Genomic DNA, 10,613 nt, shown 5'->3' on the forward strand with positions numbered 1-10,613 from the left:
CATGAATGGTTATTGGGTCCCGCTATTTCTTCAGATTCTATTGGGTCTGGTTATACGGGACCTACGCTCTCTATCGAGATAAAGAGCATGAGACCGTGTCCAGCTGCACCAGTGGACTGTCTCTTATTGGGCCCTGCTGGGTTACCCCTTCTAATCTAGTGCCCCCTTCTGGTCAAGCTGAGAAGTGCTCTCTGTGAGGGTTAGCTATGAGTCGCTCCCAGTATGTGCTGTAAGGGCCCATCTCAGCTTGAGAGACGAGAGCGCTGCTCCCGAAGAACCCCATTTGCAACAAACTAAGTGTTAGGGACCCTGTTGTTCCCTTAGAAATGTGTGATCTCCTTCTAGCAGGATCCCATTTCTGATGTCCCATTTGCGCTCTATCTGCCCCCGGACATGGCTGTGCTCCCCTCACTGCGGGAGGGTCCCTTTGAGCTCGCCGGTCCTGGGCAGACTGGGTGAGTCCTCCTCTCGACTCGTGGCCTCAGGTTGTTAGGCCTCTCTCCTCCTTCCTGTTGAGCAGCTCTCCTTGGGGTCGAGCTTAGCAATGCTAACCCTTGGGGGTTCTTATGAGCACGCCCCTCTCGATCTGAGCGTTGAGTACCTCTTATATTTTGGAAGTTGGGCCTCCGCTCTTTTGAGCTCCATATAGCAATCATGCCAGGCGGCTGGGCCATCGTCTGCCTCCTTGGCAGGTTGCTTGTCAAGTGAGTTAGCTGTGCTCCCCTCATCATGAAGGGCCTCTTGCAAGTGCGCCGCTCCCTTCTGGGCCTCTGTGAGCAGATGCTTCGGAATCTGTTCTGTGAGCGTGCCACAGTCACATAGGGCCCCTAGGCTGGCTTAATACAGCCTCAGTTACCCCTTAAGCAACGGTGTTTCTAAATCCATGCTGTGGTAAGTGCACACGCTAAGCCTCTGTGCACTTTCTAAAATCCACATTGTGGTAAGTGTGCACGCTAAGCATTCTGCACACTTTCTAAAATCCTGTATGGTAAGGGTTACGCACTGTTAGCCTCGTTCCCTTTCTAAGTTGGCTTAGGCCCGGTTCTCGCCTTGGGCGCCACTCAACTAATGTATCTCTGTTGATACATTTCTGAGCAGGGTGTTGCTATCAAAGATCTGTCGAGTCAGTTCTTTGAGCAGGTTTATTCAGAACCGGTGGTAGCCCCAGCTGGGTGACAGGCCAGGGTCTGGTGTGTTTTTTTTTAGACACCTGGCCGTATCCCCTTAAAGGAATCTCTTTCTTCTGATTCCAAGCCTTGAGCTCTGCCCTAGGCTTGGGCTTCCCAGCCCAGCCGCTATCAGGTAAGTTGTTTAGGGTATGCAGCTCAGGCCCTTGGCCGGAGGGGATAATGTTACTGACAGCCGTCAAGGCATCCTAGGTAAAACTCCCATGGCTATGGTAGAGTTGGTACTTAGTGCTCGCCGTGGTTTTCTGGCATGCACTCCCCTCAGCATGGTGGCGTGGGTATACCGCTCCCCATAGCGACCCCTAGAGGACGCAGTTCGAAGTTCCCTCGAAAGGGAACGTCTCAGGTTACATATGTAACCATGGTTTCCTGAGAAGGGAACGAGACACTGCGCCCTCTAGTTTCCTTGCCATGCTTCGGATGCAAGCTTCAGACGAAGAAGCGAATGGCATGTTGTCCCAGCGCCCGTTTTTTCCTGTGATCGCGCAGGGTAATGACGTCATAGGCTGTCGCCGGCCAATGTTATTGTCGTTTTTAGATGTATGCTTCAGACACCGGTCACGCTGAAGGCATTCCCCCATGGCGACCCCTAGAGGACGCAGTGTCTTATTCTCTTCTTAGGGAACCATGGTTACATACGTAACCTGAGACATTATCCACCTATCAAAATCGGTGTGGCAAAGCTGCACGACGCACTACAGCGCGGGGAGAATGTAAGCGCAGACCAGTATCAATTTATGTGAACATTATGTAGTTTTAGACAATAAGTTGAGTTTATTTAATTAATATTGAGTACTGGCCAGCTACCTGATGGCATACAAAATGTATCGAAATATTCAACACTTCAAAGGTCGAAAATACAACTTCGAACAGATTACTTTTCCATTATTCCATTATAAACAAAATGCTTAAGGCTTGAATACCTGTGCTCCCAACCACCAGAATATGGAAATAACTTTTACTGTAACTTCTTACCACACTGCAAAATACTGTTGTTCTTCCTCAGTATTTTTTTTGTGTTGTTTTCCAGTGCAAATGTTTAAAGATTCTTAAATAAAGATGCAATTATTGAGAAGCAAAATGACATTAGATAACGAAGTCTTGATTTCTCTGAAACTGATCAAAATTAAGTTTAGAGTTTATGATTAAAACAAGAACAAATATCTGCCAATAGGCTAAGAAAGATCAACTTAATACAAAGGGAAAACACATTACCTCATAAACAGATATTTTAAGTTTTAAGTATAAACTCACTTAAATTTCAGTTCAGCCTTTTAAAGACTTCATTTCACATTTGTATCTCAACTAAATGGATCTTGATTTAAAGAGGTTTAGACATTTGTATTGGAAAAAAAAAACAAGACAGACATAAATTTTTTGCAATGCATGGAACATTTAATGCTCTGATTTAAGACTTTTTAAGACCTTAAAGGGGTCATATGATGCGATTTCAATTTTTCCTTTCTCTTTGGAGTGTTACAAGCTCTTAGTGCATAAAGAAGATCTGTAAAGTTGCAAAGACTAAAGTCTCAAATCCAAAGAGATATTCTTTATAAAAGTTAAGTCAGCCACACCTACCTAAAACGGCTCGTTCTAACACGCCCCCACATGTCTACGTCACTATGTGGGAAGATTTGCATAACGCCGTGGAAGGGCAAGTTAAGACTTTAATACCTACAGAAAATTTGCTTATTTTAAACCTAGTTTTGTGGAATTTTAAATTATTTTAAGCCATATTGTGGGCCCATTGTAAGCATACTGAGGCCCCTGGTTGAAAACCACTGATCTACTCAATCTGAAAGATCTGGAACACAACTGATGACATGCACCGGTGCCCCGATCTCCACCGACCACAACATGCTGAAATGAGCTAAGATATGCTAGAGTACCTCTGAGGCTTGTTCCTCTTCCTCCTGCGATGAAGGAATTCAGTATTAAAACAAGATAATGCATCAATGTATTTGAGTGATAGAAACAGCTGCTGAGTAGAAGGGGTTATGCTACACCCAGACTGAAGTTCTCTGAGCTAAAGGTACAAAAGAACGGGCAGTGGAAGAGAGTTTGAGTGAATATATGTGTGTTTTTCCACAGTAAAGAAAGATCTGAAAAGTGTCAGCCACTAAATAGAACTTCCACGATTTCTGCTCCTGTGACATAAGTGAGGGCTGGAATGACTGGATGAGCAAAAAGAACGAAAGAATCCAGAGAACTGAGAGAGAGGTAAAGAGCTAAGCAGCATGTCTGAGTGTAAGGGAGAGCAGATGTTGATCATGGAGATGGTCTGCTAAGTACACTGCAACTGAATGTGAGCAATAAAAGGATAATGTGTTATGTCACAAAAATAAAATCACATAGCTGGTTAGTGCACATGCTTTCACACACCGAGTAGTGCTCATTTGGCTGATGTGAGTAAATCTGGTCCACAGTATTTCCTGATCATGTGCCATCGTTGTGCAACATGATTGCTTTAGTATTCAAAGGTATTCATATGTGCAGTCAGGATTATTTGTGACTCAGGACCACAAAACCAGTCATAAGGGTCATTTTTTTAAAATTGAGATTTATACATCACCTGAAAGCTGAATAAATAAGCTTTCCATTGATGTTAGGATAGGATAATATTTGGCCGAGATACAACTATTTGAAAATCTGGAATCTTTGGGTGCAAAAAAATAAAAATATTGAGAAAATTGCCTTTAAAATTGTCCAAATAAAGTTCTTACAAATGGATATTATTAATCAAAAAATACGTTTTTATATATTTACAGTAGGAATTTTACAAAATATCTTTATGGAACATGATCTTTACTTACTTAATATTCTAATGATTTTTGGCATAAAAGAAACATTTATAATTTTGACCCAAACAATGCATTTTTGGCTATTGCTACAAATATACTCGTGCATCTTATAACTGGTTTTGTGGTCCGGGGTCACATTTGTCTTTGTACTTAGTAGCATTTATTTTTTAGAAACTTCTTGATAATGTGTGTAAGTGTATAACCAAAGTTAGTAAAAAAAAAATACCTGTATACCTAGGAATATTTTAATAAAAACAGAAGAGTAAAATGTTTATGACTTTCTAATGTTGTAGTGTAAAATTTTTGATTGCTAACATTATTTTTAATTCAAGGTAGTGTTTGTTTTAGATTTTGGGCTGTATTAAGGAAATGGAAAATAGGCCTAGGTGTTATTTCACTAATTACTACATTAAGTAGTGCAAATATTTACTCTGACAATGAGTTGATTAGGGCTGTAGCTATCGATTATTTTAGTAACTGAGTATTCTGCCGATTATTCCATCGATTAATCGAGTAATCGGATAAGTAATTTTTCTATATTAAAGAACAATACTAGATATACAAGAGAAAATAAGATAGGTCTCTTAAAATAAATAACTAATTTGTTTTCTTTTTAGAAAAATAAATATTTTTACTGCTGAAATTGCATACATTAATTACCGTTAAACTTAAACACATTTAATGCATTTAATTGCTTAATTACGTTCAAAATGCAAATACAACTATATGAATAAAAAATAAATAAAAATATAAATAAATAAAATAAATAAAAGTACAAAAATCTATTTCACATTACTTTAAAAAAGGTAAACATTACAACCTAAATTAAGGCATAAATCAAGAAATATAAAAATCTATTTCACATAAGGGTCATTTTTTTAAAATTGAGATTTATACATCACCTGAAAGCTGAATAAATAAGCTTTCCATTGATGTTAGGATAGGATAATATTTGGCCGAGATACAACTATTTGAAAATCTGGAATCTTTGGGTGCAAAAAAATAAAAATATTGAGAAAATTGCCTTTAAAATTGTCCAAATAAAGTTCTTACAAATGGATATTATTAATCAAAAAATACGTTTTTATATATTTACAGTAGGAATTTTACAAAATATCTTTATGGAACATGATCTTTACTTACTTAATATTCTAATGATTTTTGGCATAAAAGAAACATTTATAATTTTGACCCAAACAATGCATTTTTGGCTATTGCTACAAATATACTCGTGCATCTTATAACTGGTTTTGTGGTCCGGGGTCACATTTGTCTTTGTACTTAGTAGCATTTATTTTTTAGAAACTTCTTGATAATGTGTGTAAGTGTATAACCAAAGTTAGTAAAAAAAAAATACCTGTATACCTAGGAATATTTTAATAAAAACAGAAGAGTAAAATGTTTATGACTTTCTAATGTTGTAGTGTAAAATTTTTGATTGCTAACATTATTTTTAATTCAAGGTAGTGTTTGTTTTAGATTTTGGGCTGTATTAAGGAAATGGAAAATAGGCCTAGGTGTTATTTCACTAATTACTACATTAAGTAGTGCAAATATTTACTCTGACAATGAGTTGATTAGGGCTGTAGCTATCGATTATTTTAGTAACTGAGTATTCTGCCGATTATTCCATCGATTAATCGAGTAATCGGATAAGTAATTTTTCTATATTAAAGAACAATACTAGATATACAAGAGAAAATAAGATAGGTCTCTTAAAATAAATAACTAATTTGTTTTCTTTTTAGAAAAATAAATATTTTTACTGCTGAAATTGCATACATTAATTACCGTTAAACTTAAACACATTTAATGCATTTAATTGCTTAATTACGTTCAAAATGCAAATACAACTATATGAATAAAAAATAAATAAAAATATAAATAAATAAAATAAATAAAAGTACAAAAATCTATTTCACATTACTTTAAAAAAGGTAAACATTACAACCTAAATTAAGGCATAAATCAAGAAATATAAAAATCTATTTCACATATAACAATAATAGTAATAAAATAGTAATTAAAATAATAATACCTAAACATTGCATTTATGTTGTGCAACTTAACTTTCAAGTTTCAGCCTAACTAAAGCTTAAGATCAATTTCAAACATGAAATTAGAGTTATTTGGAGAATAAACCCTCTTAAATATCTCTCTACGTCTGTGTGCTGGTCAGTTCACAGCAGTGATAGAAATTAATCTGTTTTATAAAGCCATTTTTCTATAAGTGCATTATCTTTTGAGTCAAATTCTTACATTTAATCAGTCAATTAGAATAATACGACATTTGGGCTGTTACCAAACAAATGATATCAGTATCAAAATTCATCTTTGCAATGCAGAGGAACACAAAAGCTGCATCCGAAAAGGCATTTAGATGTAGGTCTATTTACACACTTTTTAATTCAGCTCAGAGGGACATGAATGCATTGCATTTAACCTGCAGTTACAAATGAATAAATAATATTTTGTTATTTTAAACATGAAACATTAAATACTGATATTTAGAGTTATTTAAAAACTGAAAAGATACTTTAAATGTGAAATTAAAACCGCCAGTAGGTGGCAACAAGTCACTGTTAATAAGTGAGTCATTGCGACTGAACCAAGCGGGCCGCGGGCGTCTTAAAAAGTGAAGCCATCGCGTTTCGATCGCCCCCAGGTGGCTGGCCCCAGTATAGGTCATAAACCCCGCCCTCTCCATGTAATCTAATAGGACGTGAGACAAACTAAATAATTAAATTTCACTTCAAATAATTTTTTTCCAAAGATGGCTTTTGTCATTTGATGTAGATTTTATCACGCTTATGTAAGTTCAAGTGTTAAGTTTTTTAAATAATTTTGGTTTTAGCTATAAAAACGGGAGTGTAACGTCATGATTGACAGCTGAGACTGACAGCTTCTCTGAGTGAACTGAGGTGCAAACGGACATTATCACATTTGTAATCATGCTGATTTTTAGATGTGAAAACTGGCACTCTTCGTGTGATATTGAATAACTTTCTTTCTGTGGTATTTTTTTATGCATAACTGTATGGGGAGTGTGTCTGTGTGTCACACAGAGAGAGTGACAATCAACATGAATGGCGCTTAGTCTTTCACAAAACTTAGCTAAATCTAGCGTAGCGTTAGTTCTGGCAGGTTACGTTAGTCAAGCTCGCATCAGCTGACTCTCAGCTGATCCCCATCAACTTATGGGAATACGACACCTATCTAAGCATTCATATATAAGGTCCCTATTATCAGCAGTTTTCGAATTGCTCAGTAGCTAATTACCCTTCTCCATCCCCAACTCCTCCTCTGTCAGTCAGGATTCAGCCTTCTGATTCTCCTTTGAATCTGACTAATTCTAAAATGTGTACATAACATTATTGAACTTTAACGATATCGGCAATACATTTATGTTGGTTCTGTTCTGTTTACCCTGGGGGGGTTATCGCTGCTCTCCCTGCTCTCATCCATGCTAGGCTGCATGGATGCGCAGGGAGTTCTTTCCCAGAACAGAACCATACCGCCAATCCAAACTGTATGCTAATTGTCAATCATCTTTGACGATAGTGGTCCTGACAGAACTTAGGAACATCATAACTAGTCACCATATTGATTTACGGTCTTAAATATCCCTGCTCCCAATGTGCATACTATCCACCCTATCTGCCCTAAATAGTATTGAAAATGACTAATATCACCATTGGTAGTGCAATTTATTGTAATGCTTTTTTCCTCAGTTGGTCAGAACAAACGTGGCAGACTTGAAAATAATGTTCTTTTTAACAACATCATATGACCCCTTTAATAGTAAATAAGACACAATTAGACGATATTTGAATAAAATAATAGTAATGAGAAGAAATATATATTTGCAACAACTGGTGGAGTGCTGAATGCTGCACGCACGCGCAGCGTTGTCAAGGTAACATTTGGTCAGTCATTCCCTCCGCCAAGTTTAACAACATCATATGACCCCTTTAATAGTAAATAAGACACAATTAGACGATATTTGAATAAAATAATAGTAATGAGAAGAAATATATATTTGCAACAACTGGTGGAGTGCTGAATGCTGCACGCACGCGCAGCGTTGTCAAGGTAACATTTGGTCAGTCATTCCCTTCGTCAAGGGAGTTCCAAACGCTTATATGAGACAGTATGTACATTAAAGTACTGAGGAATATTAATTATCAGCATGTACTATAGGGTTAGGGTTAGAATTAGGGTTTTCTTTAGGGTTAGTTGCATGTAATTATGCATATTTGAATTTAGACCCCTACGTCCAACTAAATAAGCTAAATTTATGTCATGTTGTATAAATGATACACTGATGGGCTTGAGTGTATCGCTTATGTCTCTGGTATGTTAAATTTGGTCCAAAACACTGCAGGACTGCCAATACAGATGCTACAGCAGTGAACGGATATCTTGTGCAGTTAGAAGAAAAACAAAGGCGAAAGAAAAAGAGAAGCAATACAGAGACAAAATCTTAAAGAAAAAGAAAAACATGTATCAATCTACCTCAAGCTCTCGGAGTTCTTCTTCGTCCTAGAGAGGAGAACAGACTGAATGTGATGAGAGGAATGTGAGAGCTAAAGCTGAAGAGAACAACACAAGAGACACGTGCAGCTGAAGAAACAGATGGAGAGTGAAGAAAGCGGCTGGCGGGAGGCAGCTAGAGGACAGAAGTCAAAAAGGAGGTTAGAAGGAAGAATGAAGGAGGAAAATCAGTGGCCAAATGAGGGGAAAAAATGCAAATCACAAATACAACAACAGAGGCAGAGAGACACTGCTCATCAAACCCAAGTTACCTCAGACACCAAATCATCTTCTGCCTATAGGAAAAAACAGGTGGGAACTGAGAAGAAGGGATAGAAAGAAGCTTTTAACTTGCTGAATTTGGACAAAAGAAATAGAATGGATTAACTGAATTCAGTACTTTCCAGTTTTGTGTTCAAAACACATCAGAACAGCAGGTGTGCTATCTGGTATCATTCAATACTTATATTGATAAAAAAAAAAAATCAGATACATACAGTACACTCACGTTAAGCAGGATGTACTTATAGCAAATCTCAACTTCTTGATTGTTATACCATCCAAAAATATTAATTACATTATTGCCCAGCTATTAAAGATGAATGTATAATACATCCTACAGCATACATACATGTTCTATATTATGCTTATTAAAGCTATACATTCAATAAAAATATCAATACAGTGCAGGATTTTGGATTTTGACAAGTGGGCATTAAATATCAGAATGGTGTCTGATATTTAATATCAACATAAACCATTAGAGTATATTAGACTACGTAATTATTGATGATGATTAGATGACAACATGATTTAAATCACCAATAAGCTCTGTTAATGATGACCGGTTCTGTCACTGGAACTCAATTTGCCCAGGTGCTTGTGGTATGTAATTTACTCCACAGAACCTATTCAGTTAGTTTATGTTCTAGTTTATGTTCCTTTATTAGACTATGCATTTTACCGAATTCAGTGCACCTTGAACTTGTATTTTTTGTTGGATTTGCGGAACAGGCGTCACCCTAATGATGATTCATATTTTTCCTGCTTGCTATTTTAGTAACTGCAAATAGTTAAAGAACAACATTTTTTTCTGAAGAACTGCTTTGATGGAGAACTTTTCAAGTAAAAGGCTTTTAAAAACAGAAAATGCATCCATCACACCTGTAAGGATAAAGAGGGAAGGAAAATGAAACACAGGCAAAACCCAATGCAAACGAGTCGCCTTCCAAGAGAAAATGCTTTTGAGTAAATGACTGATTGTGAGAAGAAGAAAAAAAAACATGGATGCAAAAATAAATAATAATAATAATAATGGAAATGTTGTTAGGAAGATGAGAAGGAATGGATGGGAGAGAATAGTAGAGTTAAACACATTCCAGATCTGTTCATTCTAGAATAAGAATCACCTCTGAGACCAGATGGTTGTCCTCAACCTGAAACAACGAATAGCGAACATTAGCTTTTTCTTTAATGATTTTTCTGACAAGCGGTTAATTCCATTTTTAACTCTCAACCTGACCATTTTTGACGAGAAATAATGTCAATAATAATAATAATAATAAATAAAAAATAATTAAAAAAACAGTGTTCTCACACTTTTCCATGATATTTGAAATATGTTCATGATTCCTGGATCTTTCTTAAAAGATTTAAAAATATACAGTGGAATGTGAAAGTTTGGGACCCCCTTGCAGAATCTGTGAAAATGTGAATAATTTTAACAAAATAAGAGAGATCCTACAAAATGCATGTTATTTTTTATTTAGTACTGTCCTGAGTAAGATATTTTACATAAAAGATGTTTACATTTAGTCCACAAGACAAAAAAATAGCTGAAATTATTAAAATAACCCCATTCAAAAGTTTGGGAACCCTTGGTTCTTAAAGGGGTCATATGATGTTGCTAAAAAGAACATTATTTGGTGTATTTGGTGTAATGAAATGTGTTTATGCAGTTTAGGGTTCAAAAAACACATTATTTTCCACATACTGTACATTATTGTTTCTCCTCTATGCCCCGCCTTTCTGAAACGCGTCGATTTTTACAAAGCTCATCGGTCTGAAAAGCGAGGTGTGCTGTGATTGGCCA

General features: G+C 36.5%; 1 pseudogene; it reads right to left on the reverse strand.

Annotated features, from left to right (window-relative positions):
- LOC107655819 (SH3 domain-binding glutamic acid-rich-like protein) overlaps positions 1–10,613 on the reverse strand; it is a 32,912-nt pseudogene that overhangs the window by 8,369 nt on the left and 13,930 nt on the right.

Source organism: Sinocyclocheilus anshuiensis, unplaced genomic scaffold (genome assembly GCF_001515605.1).
Source record: "Sinocyclocheilus anshuiensis isolate Anshui unplaced genomic scaffold, SAMN03320099.WGS_v1.1 scaffold1421, whole genome shotgun sequence".
Lineage (NCBI taxonomy): Eukaryota > Metazoa > Chordata > Actinopteri > Cypriniformes > Cyprinidae > Sinocyclocheilus > Sinocyclocheilus anshuiensis.